The sequence below is a fragment of the Mastacembelus armatus genome, chromosome 9 (genome assembly GCF_900324485.2).
Source record: "Mastacembelus armatus chromosome 9, fMasArm1.2, whole genome shotgun sequence".
NCBI classification, from domain to species: Eukaryota; Metazoa; Chordata; class Actinopteri; order Synbranchiformes; family Mastacembelidae; genus Mastacembelus; species Mastacembelus armatus.
Genome location: NC_046641.1, coordinates 15,333,878 through 15,348,184, shown reverse-complemented (window position 1 = coordinate 15,348,184; position 14,307 = coordinate 15,333,878). Strand labels below are relative to the sequence as shown.

Sequence of the window (14,307 nt, the reverse complement as noted above, 5' to 3'; positions counted from 1 at the left end):
GATTCCACCCTGGCTTCTCTGTCTGCCCAACACCCCAGAGCCTCACCATAAGCTTTGAATGGCTTTGAAAGTAGGATGGAAAAGTATTGGATCTACATAGTCCCCAAGTTCCACCACGTTACACTAAAGTTTAAACCTAAACTTGTGGATGAAGGCTTTAGTAAAATTCCACTTATAGATACATACTGTTAGATCAGTGTGTTTTAAACTGTGGTGTTAATCTACCTAATGTACTTACACTTTGATTAATAAAATCTCACATTGTGAAAGCTCCCTAAGGAATGCCCCTGAACTTGTTGCATTGCACCTGTGCAATTTAGTGTACACAGTAAAAGTGGTAGTGTCATACAAGGAAGTGACAATGTTTTAAGTGGAGGAGAGTGGGAATTGCTCTGCTTATCAAAGCATCTATATAATCAGATAATCCCCCATGACGAAGGAGTCTCTTGCAAAAAAGACCTAAGTACAGCAAAAAAAGACAGTATGTACAGAGAAAGATACACAACAAACACAGCCAGTCACACGCAAGGTATAAAGTGTACACAACACACGTACAATGAGTTTATTCGAGTGTTAAAGTCATTTAGGGTGTATTTTTTGTTATAAGTGTCTGTGCTTGATGAAGACACATACTGAAGAGAAAGGCCAGCCACCCATTTTATCTTGAAACAAGGCAGCTGCTCTTAGCTCTTTCATAATTACAGATTCCTCCCAAAATACTCACATGATTCTTTAAAAATATTTTTCTGTCTATTATTGAGTTCAAGTAGTCCTCTCTCAGCGTTCTGCCATCCACATAATATTCACACAGATAGAGACATACTTTTAGGTATAAATGTGTCTTGTACAAAAAAAATAAATAAATGGTTTTACACAGATACCAAAATGCAGAATATTGTTACTTAAAATACAGTACTTTTAAAATTATGTGCTCATTCAGCTTGACCTGGTGCTCTACAATCTGTTTTTCTCTTTGGCTGTCTTTCACTCCACAAATGTTTTGCAGCAAACACCAAAAATAAGACTTCGTTGCCATGAGCATGCAACCAAACACACTCAAAAATGACACTCAGATGCATGAGCAAAAGCACAAATAGGCTTCCCAAGTGTGTCTTTCCTGAGTCTGGGTGTCAGGCATATAATTGAGGGCTTACAATGTGCTCCACTTCTGCTAAGCCCTGCTATCTATCAGGCCACACACTGATCTCACAAACTGCCCTGCACTGTTACACATCTGATTAGGTCTGCTCTGTAAATGAAACTTTACGGGACAGACTGATAAGAGGCGAGAGGACAGGAGGAGAAGAGGGAAGAGAAAGATTACAATATGTAAAGAGGTGTTGAGGCGTGAAAAGTCTGGAGTACCAAAACAAGAACACCAAGGTGGGGACAAGTGTGAGAGGAATGTATGACAACTCAAGATTTTTTGAGACTGACAGACCTGGCATCACTACATTTCAGAATCATTCCCAAAATTCAAAATTGAACCATAATGTCTTGAACATATTCTCACTTGTTCTAACAATAATATCTAGACAGCTTGTTATTATACATTTTTTTCAAGTGCAGGCAGCCTATTAAAAAGTGACATATTCTACATGTTCAGGCAATATTTGATGCTGATAGAGCATTTTAAAATTTCAATTAACTTTGACTGAATTCACATAGTTAATCTTTTATATCACCACCAGAAATTTAATTAATAAAGTTCACCTTTTCTCATTCATTAACCTGAACTCATAAGCCAGGGCTCCTACCTGGCAGCTTTAAGTGATTCCAAATAGTCCTTTTAATTTGTTTTGAGTGGCTAATTGAAAAACAATGTTAATACAGTGGCTTCAGAAAAATATTGAGTCCTTTACCTTTTGCATTTTTGTTGCTGATTTAATTCAAGTAATTGAAAATAAAAACATTCTATTAGAATTGTTTGAAAATGCATTGAAAATCAAAAACGGACATATCTAATTAAAAAACGTCACATCTTTTGCTGTGAGATTTTTAAAGTATTTTACTGTTTTGCAGTATGTAAAGCACTTGCACTATGAAGTGCTTGTCTGTACGAAAATGTGCTATACAAAAAAAAAAAAAACTTGCCTAAGTATCCTAAGATGTGTCTAAAACATTACTCTCAATTACCTTTGGCAAACTGAACTGTGCATGCAGACTCTCACAGTGCACATTGCATATCAGGACAAAAACCTGAAAGTCAAAGAGCCACAAAGTCCAAGAAACTCAAAAGTAGGCTTCTGGAAGGAGGAGTAGATCAGGGCAAAGGTATCAAAATATTTCTTTGAGTGTTCTCATACAGAATGGCAGAGGTTTGGAACCACCAGGACTCCTCCTAGAGTTGGTGATCTAAACTAACTGAGTAAACAGGCAACAAAAGTCTTAGTCAGAGAGGTGATTAAGCCAAGACACCAAACATCACTGTAGCTAAGCTTCAGAAGTAGCCTGTAGATATGGAAGACCTAACAACATCCCAGGGACACTCCATCAATCAGGCCTTTATAAAACAATGACTAGGTGGAAGCCACTTTGCATAAATATGACAGCTCACTTGGGAGTTTACTTTTCAGGCCATGAGAGAAAATTGAACTCTTTGGGTACTCAAACCTATATCTGGCAAAGACCAGGCACTGACCAGTAGTAGTAGTCACTACTGACAGAGTAGTAGTCAGGGAGACCAGTCAAAACTGGGCCAAATACAAGTCTTTGCAGAAAACCTACTCCAGAGTGCATGTGACCTGAAACTGAGATGAAGGTTCACCTTTCAAAAGTGACTACTATTGTCAAGTATGGTGACCCATAGTCGAAATTCCCCTCTGCATTTAACCCACCCGAAGTACACACACACTGTGAACATACACCCGGGGGTAGTGGGCAGCCATTGCTGCGGTGCCCGGGGAACAGTTGGGGGTTCAAGGGTCTCACCTCAGTCGCGGTATTGAAGGTGGAGAGAGCGCACTGGCTATTCACTCCCCCCCACCGACAATTCCTGCTGGTCCTGAGACTCGAACCCGCAACTTCCGGGTTACAAGTCCGACTCTAGGCCACGACTGCCCCGTAAACCTTTTCAAATTCAGTTTTGCAACTTCAATAAATTTGCAAGAATGCAAAAGTTACAAATTAGTGGCCGTCCTTACGTAGGCCATACATGTAGTGAATAGAAAATGTGTAGATTCTCACAACAGATGCAAAGTTTCACAAGGGCTTCCAAAATAACTGAAATTAAATCAAGTTAAAATGTGCATGTTCCAAGTTTTTTACTAGGTAGAAATATGGCTTTAGGTTCAAAGAGGAGAACAGCCTTTCTGCCAAGTGAACAATCCCATGTAGATCACACACAATACATAAAACCGTCACATGCTAAATAAAGCACATATGTATGTTGCAGTAAATCACAGTTGTGCCAAGACAGCATCTCCCTGTTGCCTTTTAGGTTTAACAATTTGCATGCATTTTATCATATAATCAAGCATATACACACAAAAACACACACCAAGTATAATGGCAGGGTTTTCATCTGCTTTATCAGTGCCATTGATCAAATGTATAAAAGGGGCATAGCCAGCAACTTGTATGACACTGTGGCTTTCTGCCAGAGCTCCTCATGGAACATGTTTAAGAGCCGTGAGCTGAGCCATTGAAACATACATGCATTATGTATTACAGCCATTTCTTGTCGAATGAATGATGTACAGTACTTCTGTCAAACAATGAGGTAACAGTAGGAAAGGACATCAGATGGACAGAGAGAGGGAAAAACTGATGAGAGTGAAGAAGTGAAGGATAATAACTTCAGGAGCCAATGAAAAGTGAGAAGTGAGAAAAAACAGATGAAAGATGATATTAGAAACCCAAATGAAAAGTGACCTTTAAGAACAAATAGATTCTGCATTTAGATACTCCAGTAACCTTCCTGTAAGCAGAGGAATCCTACAGAGATAAAGACAGGGATGTTCTCTTGGACAGCAGCCATCAAGGTTGACTAAACTATGGCAACGACAGGAGGCAAATGACAGGTCAAAGGTCAGAGCCAGCAGGAGGAAATGACATGAGCAGGAAGTATGAATAAACAGTGGGGGATAATCACTGACCTTGCAAGGGATTAGCAGTGTCATTATCTCTCAAATATACAGATGTAGAAAAACGATCAAGAGAATGACCTTCCAAAAAGAAAGTTTATAATATCAAGTTTTAAGTTTCGTTGAAAAATCTAAGCAGTAGCATGTTGATGTTATTTTAAATTCAATTGCTCAAAGGGGGAAAAAAACTCTAAGTGATGACATTTTAATGATTAAAGTGACATTTTAAACTATTCATCGTATACTGAACTAAAACTCAAATCCTTTATGTAAACTAACACAACACTCAGACCTATTGTTAGAAATGTGGCTAGACTTTATTTTCATTTTATTTCATTATGTTATGTTATGATAGTAGAAATTTTGCATATTTTAGATATTCACAATTTATTTGGCTGTTTTGAAAGGAACATTTTGATGAGGAAAGAATCGATCCTCATTTTGATAGAATAAAATAGGCTTACTGACAGCTTCTTCTTTCCACTCATTAATACAACTGCTTTGATCACTAGTTAATATATTTCAAATCCTGGTTGAGAGACATTATCAAACAACACAGTACAAAACTCTGCCAAAGTTCAAGTAGTTGCATTCACAGCTCTTCAGAGATTATAAGAAAAAGGTGACTGTCAGGTGTTTTTAATGACTCGTCGGTAAAAAAGAAATCTCAATTTCAATGCTTTCGCTTTTTGTGTTTGTAAACACATAAAACTACTGTACATGTATCTGACAAAACAAATATTTACATATTGAGATCCTTGTTGGGCTTTGACATATTACTACATTTAGCATGTATCGGTTTTATGTATTGTGTTGGGCTTATGACATATTACTAACCACCAAGTCAGATAAACACAAAATATTAGAAGACTACCACATACTTATTACCAGCTAGATACTGACATTAAAGCTATTTGCAAATCACAAGTATGTAATAAGTCACATTAGATAAGTTACATTAGTCAGACATATTGGTGAAACGTCTAGCACTAATACATTTTTACATACTTGTTATCTAAAGGGTCTATGGTTCACTCATTTTCACACAAATTAGTGTAGCTTAGCTCTGTAGTATGTTATGAATTATAGACAAGGCAACACAAAAAAGTTAAAAGCTAATAAAAGTAAATGAGCAGCAACGGTAATATATAACAAAAATGGATAGAAAAGATTTCTCTTGTACAGTAAGTGTTCGTCTCCCCAAGTGGCTCAGCTAAACATTATCAGAGTGAGTCAGGGCTAAGTAAAGAACCCACAGCAGTGTGCTTTACCTATTAAACACTCCCGAATCTGGTGACCAACACACATCAACACCCACATAACCTACAGGGCAGCTCCATTCACACCTGAGAGAGATGAAGAAGAGGGAGATGGGGAGAGAGGGAAAGAATAAGAAGGCAAGACATTGAGGGAGAGGAAGGGAGGAGGGCTGCAATGCACAAGAAAATAAAACAAGAGGCAGAAAGACAGAGAAGTCATTATAGCAATACCGAGCATTTTACACCTGTCCACAAGCTGAATCAATGCAACTTGAAGGCAATGGCACAGTGGATGTGATGTTCCCTCTAGAGAAATACTTGTCATATTCAGACACACATATGGTACACAGACACACACACAAAACTAATAAGAAAAATAAGAAAATGCAATGTCTTACTACTATAAACAAAAACCTTATAGCCAGCAATAACAGCGAGGCACCTTCTTCACACTTACACAGCTTGGTGTTATTGAGTCCCACAGGCACAGTTAAAGCATGCTGTTATTAGGAGCTACATGTAGAGGACTGAGATGACAATGGGAGAGAGAGAGAGTGAAGAGTGAAGAGAGATACAACAAATGGGCCATTTATTTCACAGCTTCATAAACACACATGAAGCCTATTGTTCCTAAAGCTCCCTCTACCTAAAAAAGAAACATCACTTGTCATCCAACAGCTCCCACATATATGGACTAATGTGCAGACACATATTTGTACACAGGGACATATGCATCTATGTACACACACATTTACATATAAATTTATGTATAACAACATCCAGCTAAGTCATTTCAATTCTGGCCCTCTATAGATATAAGCCTAAAATAGCAGAAGGTTAAGCTGTGTTTTTTTTTTTCCTTTTTTACAAAAGTTATGGCAAAGTATCCTGTGTGCTGAAATTTCATATGGTGACTGAAGAAAGATATTAGCATGAGCTCAAAAGTGCTTCTATAATATGTGTGTACCTCCTGTGTGCCTGTGTTTGCAGCTGTGTATGTAAATGCAAATGGGTCTTGCCTGGCTGTAATCCCTGAAGCAAGGGTGTGTGCACGTGTGTGTTGGTAGGTGTGAGAAGAGTTTGTGTGTGTGTGTGTGTGTGTGTGTGTGTGTGTTTGTGTGTAACCAGCAAGATGGTGGCCATAGTAAGCCCCAGCCTCCACAGCTTAAGCCCCCCTCACTTTTCTACCCCATAAGGCAAACAGTTGATAGACTACAAGGCTTAGAGGAAGAAAGAGGAGCGAAGGACAATGTATGGAAACTAATTCAATTTCAGCTTTTTTGCACTGCTCCGCAATCTGCAAATACCACTACAGGCTGATGTAAGGAAAAGGAAATCTCAATTTATACACTTAACTACAAACTATAAACTACAAAGAATCTGTAGAGTGGAACCCTATGGACGTGCAGTTATGCACTTGAGCGGAGATCCTAGAGTTAAATACCTTTCACTTGTGGAGGTTTAAGTCCAGTCTCTCAAGCTGTGTCTGCTCCCTCCTCACCTGTCACCCTCTCAGTTTTCCTGTATAAGATCTAATGAACTTTCCAAACTTGCAAATGGTGGAAAGAAAGTCATCCTTGTTATTCTCTACAGAGAGGCCATATTGAAGTTTCCATAGCTAAAGCCAAAGGCAAACATTCTCTGATAGAAATATGTTTTACTTTTGGTAAAGCTTTTATTTTTTTAACATGAAGAAAAGCTTAATTAATTCAAGCTTTGAAAAGAAGTCTGTTTTGTGTACTGTATTTCCCATAGTTACTAAGTTGCATTTATTTAACAAAACTTGACTGTTATTTAAACTGCAACTAGTCTGTTAAATTAATTGATTCAGTGAGTTTTGCAAAAATGAGGATTTGTTGCTCTTCTCTGCTTTCTATCATCCCAAACTAAACACTTTTAGACGGTTGACAAAACGCATCACCTGAAGTAAGCACCTGGGGAAACTGTGCTGGGCTTCTTTGACCATTTCTATTCAATCCACAGATTAAACTTTTACTTGATAAATCAACAAAATAGCAGGTACATTCATTGATAATAAAGGTTTGCAGCCCTTGATAACAGAGCAAATATCATCACCCTATGCTTCAGCATCCAGGTGGTCCCTTAGTAGCACTGAAGTCCAGCTCAGTATTTGGTGTAATGCTGGTTTCCCCTGTGGCTCAGGCACTCTCATTGATTTGCAGAGATAATAACCCACTTTATGAGTCTTTGCCCTCACCATGTCCAATACCACTCTGCAACATATGTTACTCTCTCCCCCTCCCCATTCCACCATCTCCTCCCCTACCCCTCAAGGAGAAAACACACAGCTTATGAATTTTCTTAGTACGTGCTATTTCTGTGTACTACCGCTCCACTGGTTTTTGGGGTCACTGCGTGATATAGAAAACAGTCATGGGAGTTGGCCCATGGGCTTGGCTAACTCCAGTTCCATCATTTTACACTTAATCAAATAGATGTCAGGTGGATTGTGCCTGGGTAGTTCTACTGTCAAGTTGTGTTATGACGGTTACACATTTCAACATTTAAGTCACCAGGTGAATATAAAAAAAATTAACTCACCAAGAACAAGGATCTTATAGATTCAACACAATAATAGTTGATATTAGCTGATCATTAAGCTATAGCAAGATTTCTTTCCTCAAGAAAAACCAACAGCTGTAATTTAAGTTCAATTATGTTTCTTCATAATATATTCTATGTTTCTTGATTGGTTTTAAAATAAAAATAGTGGCACTACACTACAATAGTTCCTGAATATCAGTCACAACATGGCAAGAGAAGTGGAATGACATCTGGTGCTTCCAAGGCTGCATTCAAATGAACCTTATAGGCTCTAGTAAAACAAAAAAATCTCTTCCAGTCTGTTATTAACACCAAGGTATGAAAGAAATTACCTCTGGTTTAAAAAACACTACTCAATACTAGTGGCCATGAACATTAGCAGACCACCCATACTAAACCATAAACCAAGAGGCCATAACTTTTTTTTTTAACTCATACAGAACATAGAGAAATCTATACACACACAGCCGCATTCAGAACAGTGATACAGAAAAACAGTCTATTGACTAGCTCCCCTTAGCAGCCCACATAAATCTGCTGTACTACTCTGTGCATTTTAATTGACTGCTTTTATTGTTACATTATTTACCTACTGAATGCCAGACAGAGAGGAGCAAACAAACTATTACACTATCTACAGATGAGTGACAAATTAAAGGAAAAACCAACATAGTGTTGGGCCCCGACATGCTGCTAAAACAGCTTCAGTGGAACTTGACTTTGATTTTACAAATTTCTGGGGCTCTAATGGAGAGATGAAACATCATTTACCCAAAAGATATTCCCTCACTTGGTGATTTGAGGATGATGGTGAGACTGCTCTCTATTACACTGGTCCAAAATCTCCCATAAGTGTGCAAGTGGGTTGAGATCTAGTGGCTGTGAAGGCCATAGAATATGAGTCACATCATTTTTATACTCATCAAACCATTCAGTGACCTCTCATGCCCTATAGATTGGGGCATTGTTGTCCTCAAAGAGACTACTCCCATCAGGACAGAAATATTTCATCATAGCATAAATGTGATCACCAAAAACAACTTTGTATTGATTTGCAGTGACCCTTCCCTCCAAGAAGACAATTGGACCCAAGCCAGGCCAGAAAATGCCCCCAATAGCATAAAATAGTCACCAGATCCCCTCACTATAGGGGCCTAGCACTCAGGTGTTTCCTTTCATTTGTCACCAGTCTATGTTTACATCACATTATGTTTGGCAGCATCTAGATTGTATGTCAGTGAATAACTAATTAGAAAACAAAAAAGATATGGTGACTGAAGAGAGGGTTAACTTACACATGCTCAAAGTGAAATAAAGGTGTGTAAAAGTCAGAAATAGATGGAAGCTGTATGAGAACAGCCAGCACATTGTCACAAAGCACCATGAGGTTTGATAATACCACATATAAAAACAATAACTGATTATTTCATTTAAGTCCTCCTCACTTTTCTTTATTACGGTGATTCCAATATTGTGTGACATTTTAAAAATGGCAGCATGTCATGCAATTGTGGCTTGCACAAAATATGCTGAAGGCGTTGCATCAATCCAACAAATACAACAGAATAACAAAAGGTGACTGCCGGCTTAAGGTTAAAAGATGACACAGTAACTCCTGGGCTTCCAGAATAGTCTAACGGCCTCATCATACTGTATATGGGAGCATAACAAAAGTGTAATTTCCACTGTCAGAAATATAGTTGCTGTGCTGTTTCGGCCACTTTTATGCCAAGTAACCTCACCTTGTAAAAACAACTATGATACACTGGGGAGTGACTGTGTATCAGAATTTCCCCAGTGGTAAGGAAACCCTGTTAAAGCACACAAAAGGTTACACAAAGACATGTAAACCAGCGCACACAAATACACATCGGTAAGACGCATACATAGAGCCATACTTCATCCTCGAGGTTCTGTTCAAGGGTAGGGACAGGGAAGTCCCATCTATCACTGTTCAGGGCATTTAGAGTAAAGCAGCTCAGATGAAAGTGAGAACTGAAAGATGAATGGAAAGAGGGATGTGAGGGGAAAATGTGGTGGGAAGGCACTTGGTTTTGGAACAGGGTCGGAATAGGGAAAAAAGACAAAAAAGGGAAAAATAATTTATGTGCGTGTTAACTATGTGAGAGCTGTGAAGAGGGTGAACAAATAAAAGAATGAAAACTGAATTACAACAATAATCTCACAAGCTGACAGATGGGTAAATACAGATGGACATAACAATGAAATGCACAATCTGAGTAGCTCAGTCCTTCTTATACAACTACACAACACAATCACTGCAGTCTGGAAGATGGGCTGTTGTTGTCAAGATTAGGTCTAACATTGTTCCAAAGTAGGATTTTTTTTTTATACTTTAAATTTCCATTTCAAAGATTATGGATATCTTAACACAGAGGACATCCAAAGTCATGTGATGATTCAGCAATACCATAGAATTAAATTATGGCTATTCGTTTTAATCAACTGTTTCTTCTATTGTTTCAGTTTGTCTGATATGAAGGATGGTTATGAATACTGCAATGGCCATTAGTCTCAGTTGCCATTGTTATTGAGAAGCCACCAGTCCAGAATGCCAATCAGAGCTGTAGCAAATCCAAAATGCTTTTTAGTGGGAATTGGAAACTATACACTGCACCACAAATACACGACTTATCCAAAATTGACACAGGACTTGAAAGTAAGCCGATTTAAACTGCTGAATGCATTGTGAGGTTTGCAAACTTTAGCTTAGCTTGGTTTCTACTTGCAGTCAGTAGCACGCACAACAGAATTAGCTGCTTGATTGTTGTTGGAAAATGCACCTTTTCTGTACTAACGATTGAACCGAGGGAATTTCATGCCTATCTAAGACTTGAAAAAATGCTGATCACCCAAGACTGTCTATGGAAATAATGAGGACTTTGACTTCCACCACTCTGGAAGCCTCAAAGAATTTATCCCACTTCGTAACTCTACAGCAGGTTTACTTGATGTCCTTTAAAAGCAGACCAAAGATATGTTCCTTTTCTTCCCTCTGACTCATATGCAGTCTCCCACAGGTGTCTCACTCGATCTTGTATTCGCAGATGTATACAGAAGGCCATGACTGACAAGGTAAGGGATTGTGGGGAGGCGTGCGGGTGAAAGAGGAGCATTACCATATGTAAAGAATGGAGGTGCCAAGGTCTCTCTTTTTGTCTCTGGATAAAACGGGTGGGCTACAAGGAACAAGATAAGCACAGGTAGATGTACACACTCACACAGTGTAGACATACAAATGGATGAATGTGAATGCAAAACACATACACATAAGAACAAAAGGCGCACACAGACTATGAGTCCTGAAGTGAGAGGAGACATGAAGGTATCACTGTCTGACGATGTGTTGAAGATACAGCTTGGCCCACTGCCTATGTATGGGTTGGTCAATGAGGATGACAGTGGTAGTGCAGAGATCTGATTAGCACTGGGAGAGAGGCTGAGTAGGTTTTCTCATCAGGATCAGCTTTCAAACCCACGTTATAGTGGTACTTCTATTTCTGCTAAGGAAATGGACAATCTGAGACTGCCTATGGGAATAAGGAACTTTTCTTTTTTGTGATACATGTGTGAATAGAAAATGCGGCAAATGTTGTCTTATGAAACCTTTAAGAAACTACTGCTATGGTAAGTGACTCAAAGAACAGACAATATATCATTATATTGATAATTCATTTTAAATGTTAATTTCTTTGTTTCCTTTATACTTTTCTGATCCCATCTCTATAGCTCAGACAATCTGTTTTTATACCCCAAAATCTTGACCATTGCGACATTTAAATATATATAATTGCTAAATGTGGTGTAAAGTGCAACATTGGAAGCCTGCAAGTGGCAGGGGCACCCTGTAGATTAGGGGTTCTTAAACAAAAGGGTCACGATTTAAAATTGCTTGAAGTCCTGGAGCTGGATGGCCCCCTTATGAAAAGATAAGTTGCATTATCTAAATAGGTTTAGGTCCCAGGGTAATACAAAATATATTCCATATGGCTGTCCTGTTTTTGGCGTCTATGAACTTAAGAGTACTCCTGACGTCTGATTAGATCACGGTATACTTTAAAAAGCTACTCTTTCTGTATACTAGTACAGTCTGAAAGCATAGAAACATATGCATATGCTATCAACTGAAATTTAAATGAATAGTTTATTTAAATGGACTACAACTTAAAGCAAATATAAGCTTGTAGTTTATTGTCTAACTTTTCTATTCTTTTTCATTTTTATTCACTTTTTGTCGTACACAGTTTGTTGTCTCTTAAGTTAATGATAGTTGAATGACACTGTGGCATTTATGTGACATTTATGAGCTTTTTATAAGGGGTGTTAACAGCTTTTGAAATTAGAGAACAAGATGCCTGCAAAGTTTAAAAACATAAAATGTATGCATTAAAAAAGATTACGCAGACCGCAGAAAATACAAACCATACAGGAAATCTGGATGCAATGTTTTTTAGAGGGTTTGTTGTGTGGCTATTATTCATGATAGATAAATAAAGGTGTGAAAAAACAAGTACTAAAATCTATAAATCTCATGAAATATTTGCATCTAATTGAGATGTTTAAGTCTCTACGCTGTCTTAATTACAACGCAACTGTTACAAACCAAACTTTCAAGCTAATTGGTTTTCATGTTCTTTGATGAATGAGAGAGTAGTATAGGAAGTGTTTTCCCACTCTACTAATAGAGCTTTCAGTAAGATCATTACACCAAAAAAAGCTCTATCCTCACTTTTTCCATTTGTTTCCTCTACCTCACAAAATAATCTTTTAAACCATCTGCATTGGGAGAAAAATTACATGTTTCCTAGCTCTTTATTTCTGTCATCTAAACCTGTCTTTATGTCTCTGTGTCTGTCCTCAAAGCTTATATAAAATCACACAGGAAACGAAAGCTGGGAGGGAAAAACAGAACACTCAAACGTAAGAGGCTTGCGGACATCTCAAATGCACTCAGAGAGGCCATTAATAAAAATAATTAGCACAGGAGATGGGCGGAAAAAACGGGGGCCAGCTTGGCAGATGTAAAATCTCATTTCTGTTATTGAATTTATCAGAGACTCAAGCAGGAAATCCACCAATCATTTTGTTAAAGTACAGAGCTCCTACAACAGGCATCTCTATCCTGGAAGGACATACAGTACACGTACACACACATATAAATGTACACAGATCCCATCAACAGCCAAAGAGGGCCAGAGGGGTCATTAGTGAAGGAAGAAGATCAGATATCACCAATTTATCTTGGTCAAAATGATTAGAGAAACAGAAAGAGATGGGGGGTTACATAAAGGGGTGGTTATGTGCATTCCAGGTTTAATGTACTATTGTGATCCTAGAGTCATTAATCAAACACCAATAGACAAATGCCCAGATGGCATTTTGCACACAAACACACCACAGAGTTGAGATTTAGGCTTGGAAAGGTCATGGTGGTGACTATCACTGTAACTCAAAAAAGTCAGCAGCAAAGTGCAGCTTGTATTGGAGAGTGGCCATTCAAATCTGCAAACTGTGGTAACACCTGAATATGATCAGTAGAGTCCTTATCTGGCCGAGAACCACAGGCAAAGACACAAATGTATTCAAAGTTTTCTAGATATAATGATTACATAGTGAAACTTGTTTGGAGCCAGCACTTGTTCCTGTAATAGTTTGATGTCTCTCCCCCTAACGTGGGTTGAATATGCTTCATACACTACTGCTTCAGTTGTAGTGCACAGGATTTTCCTTTACAGGTGAGAATTTTGTTTCATTTTACAGATAATTAAACAGAAATGATCTAACAACAACTGCACATCTCTATAAATGTGTATGAAACTATGTTTAAGTTGACCATATGTGGGCAACATAAAATGGTCCGCTATAAAAATAGAAATGCAGCATTAGGAAATTCAAGTTCATCTGCACATTGCTGTATGACAAAATGTCTCAAGAAGCTTTACAGGCCCAAAGGAAAAAAAAAAAAAACAAAACAACTCAGCCTAAGCCCTCTGAGATCTCCAGCAAACACCACTGGACTAACAAGCAGAAGGCTTGTTTGTCTGTTATCTCAGTAGTCCCTTTGTGCAATTTTCAACAGGCTAATAATTCAGACAACAGTAAGTTAAAATATAAAAAACAACTAACAGCTCAGGCAATATTATCTAACGGAGAAAACAGGTGTAAAATCTATGTCTAAAGTGTAGAAGTTAAATAAACAGGCTTTAAGTGGCCAGTTTAAGAAAAGTCCATGGTACAAACAAGCAGACAGCCTGACAGTCGGTCATCTCATTAGCCCCACTGTGCAATTTTGAATTAGATTTACTGAGACAATATCAACAGGCACAAACCCTAGCTATTGAAAGTACATTAACAGTAAATTCAAATTTCAATTTAAC

The 14,307-nt window shown here is 38.1% G+C and overlaps 1 protein-coding gene across 1 annotated transcript in view; it reads right to left on the bottom strand.

The window, feature by feature from the left end:
* The window catches only part of fbxl17 (F-box and leucine-rich repeat protein 17), a 205,423-nt gene that overhangs the window by 45,309 nt on the left and 145,807 nt on the right, over positions 1–14,307 (bottom strand). The window lies entirely within an intron of this gene.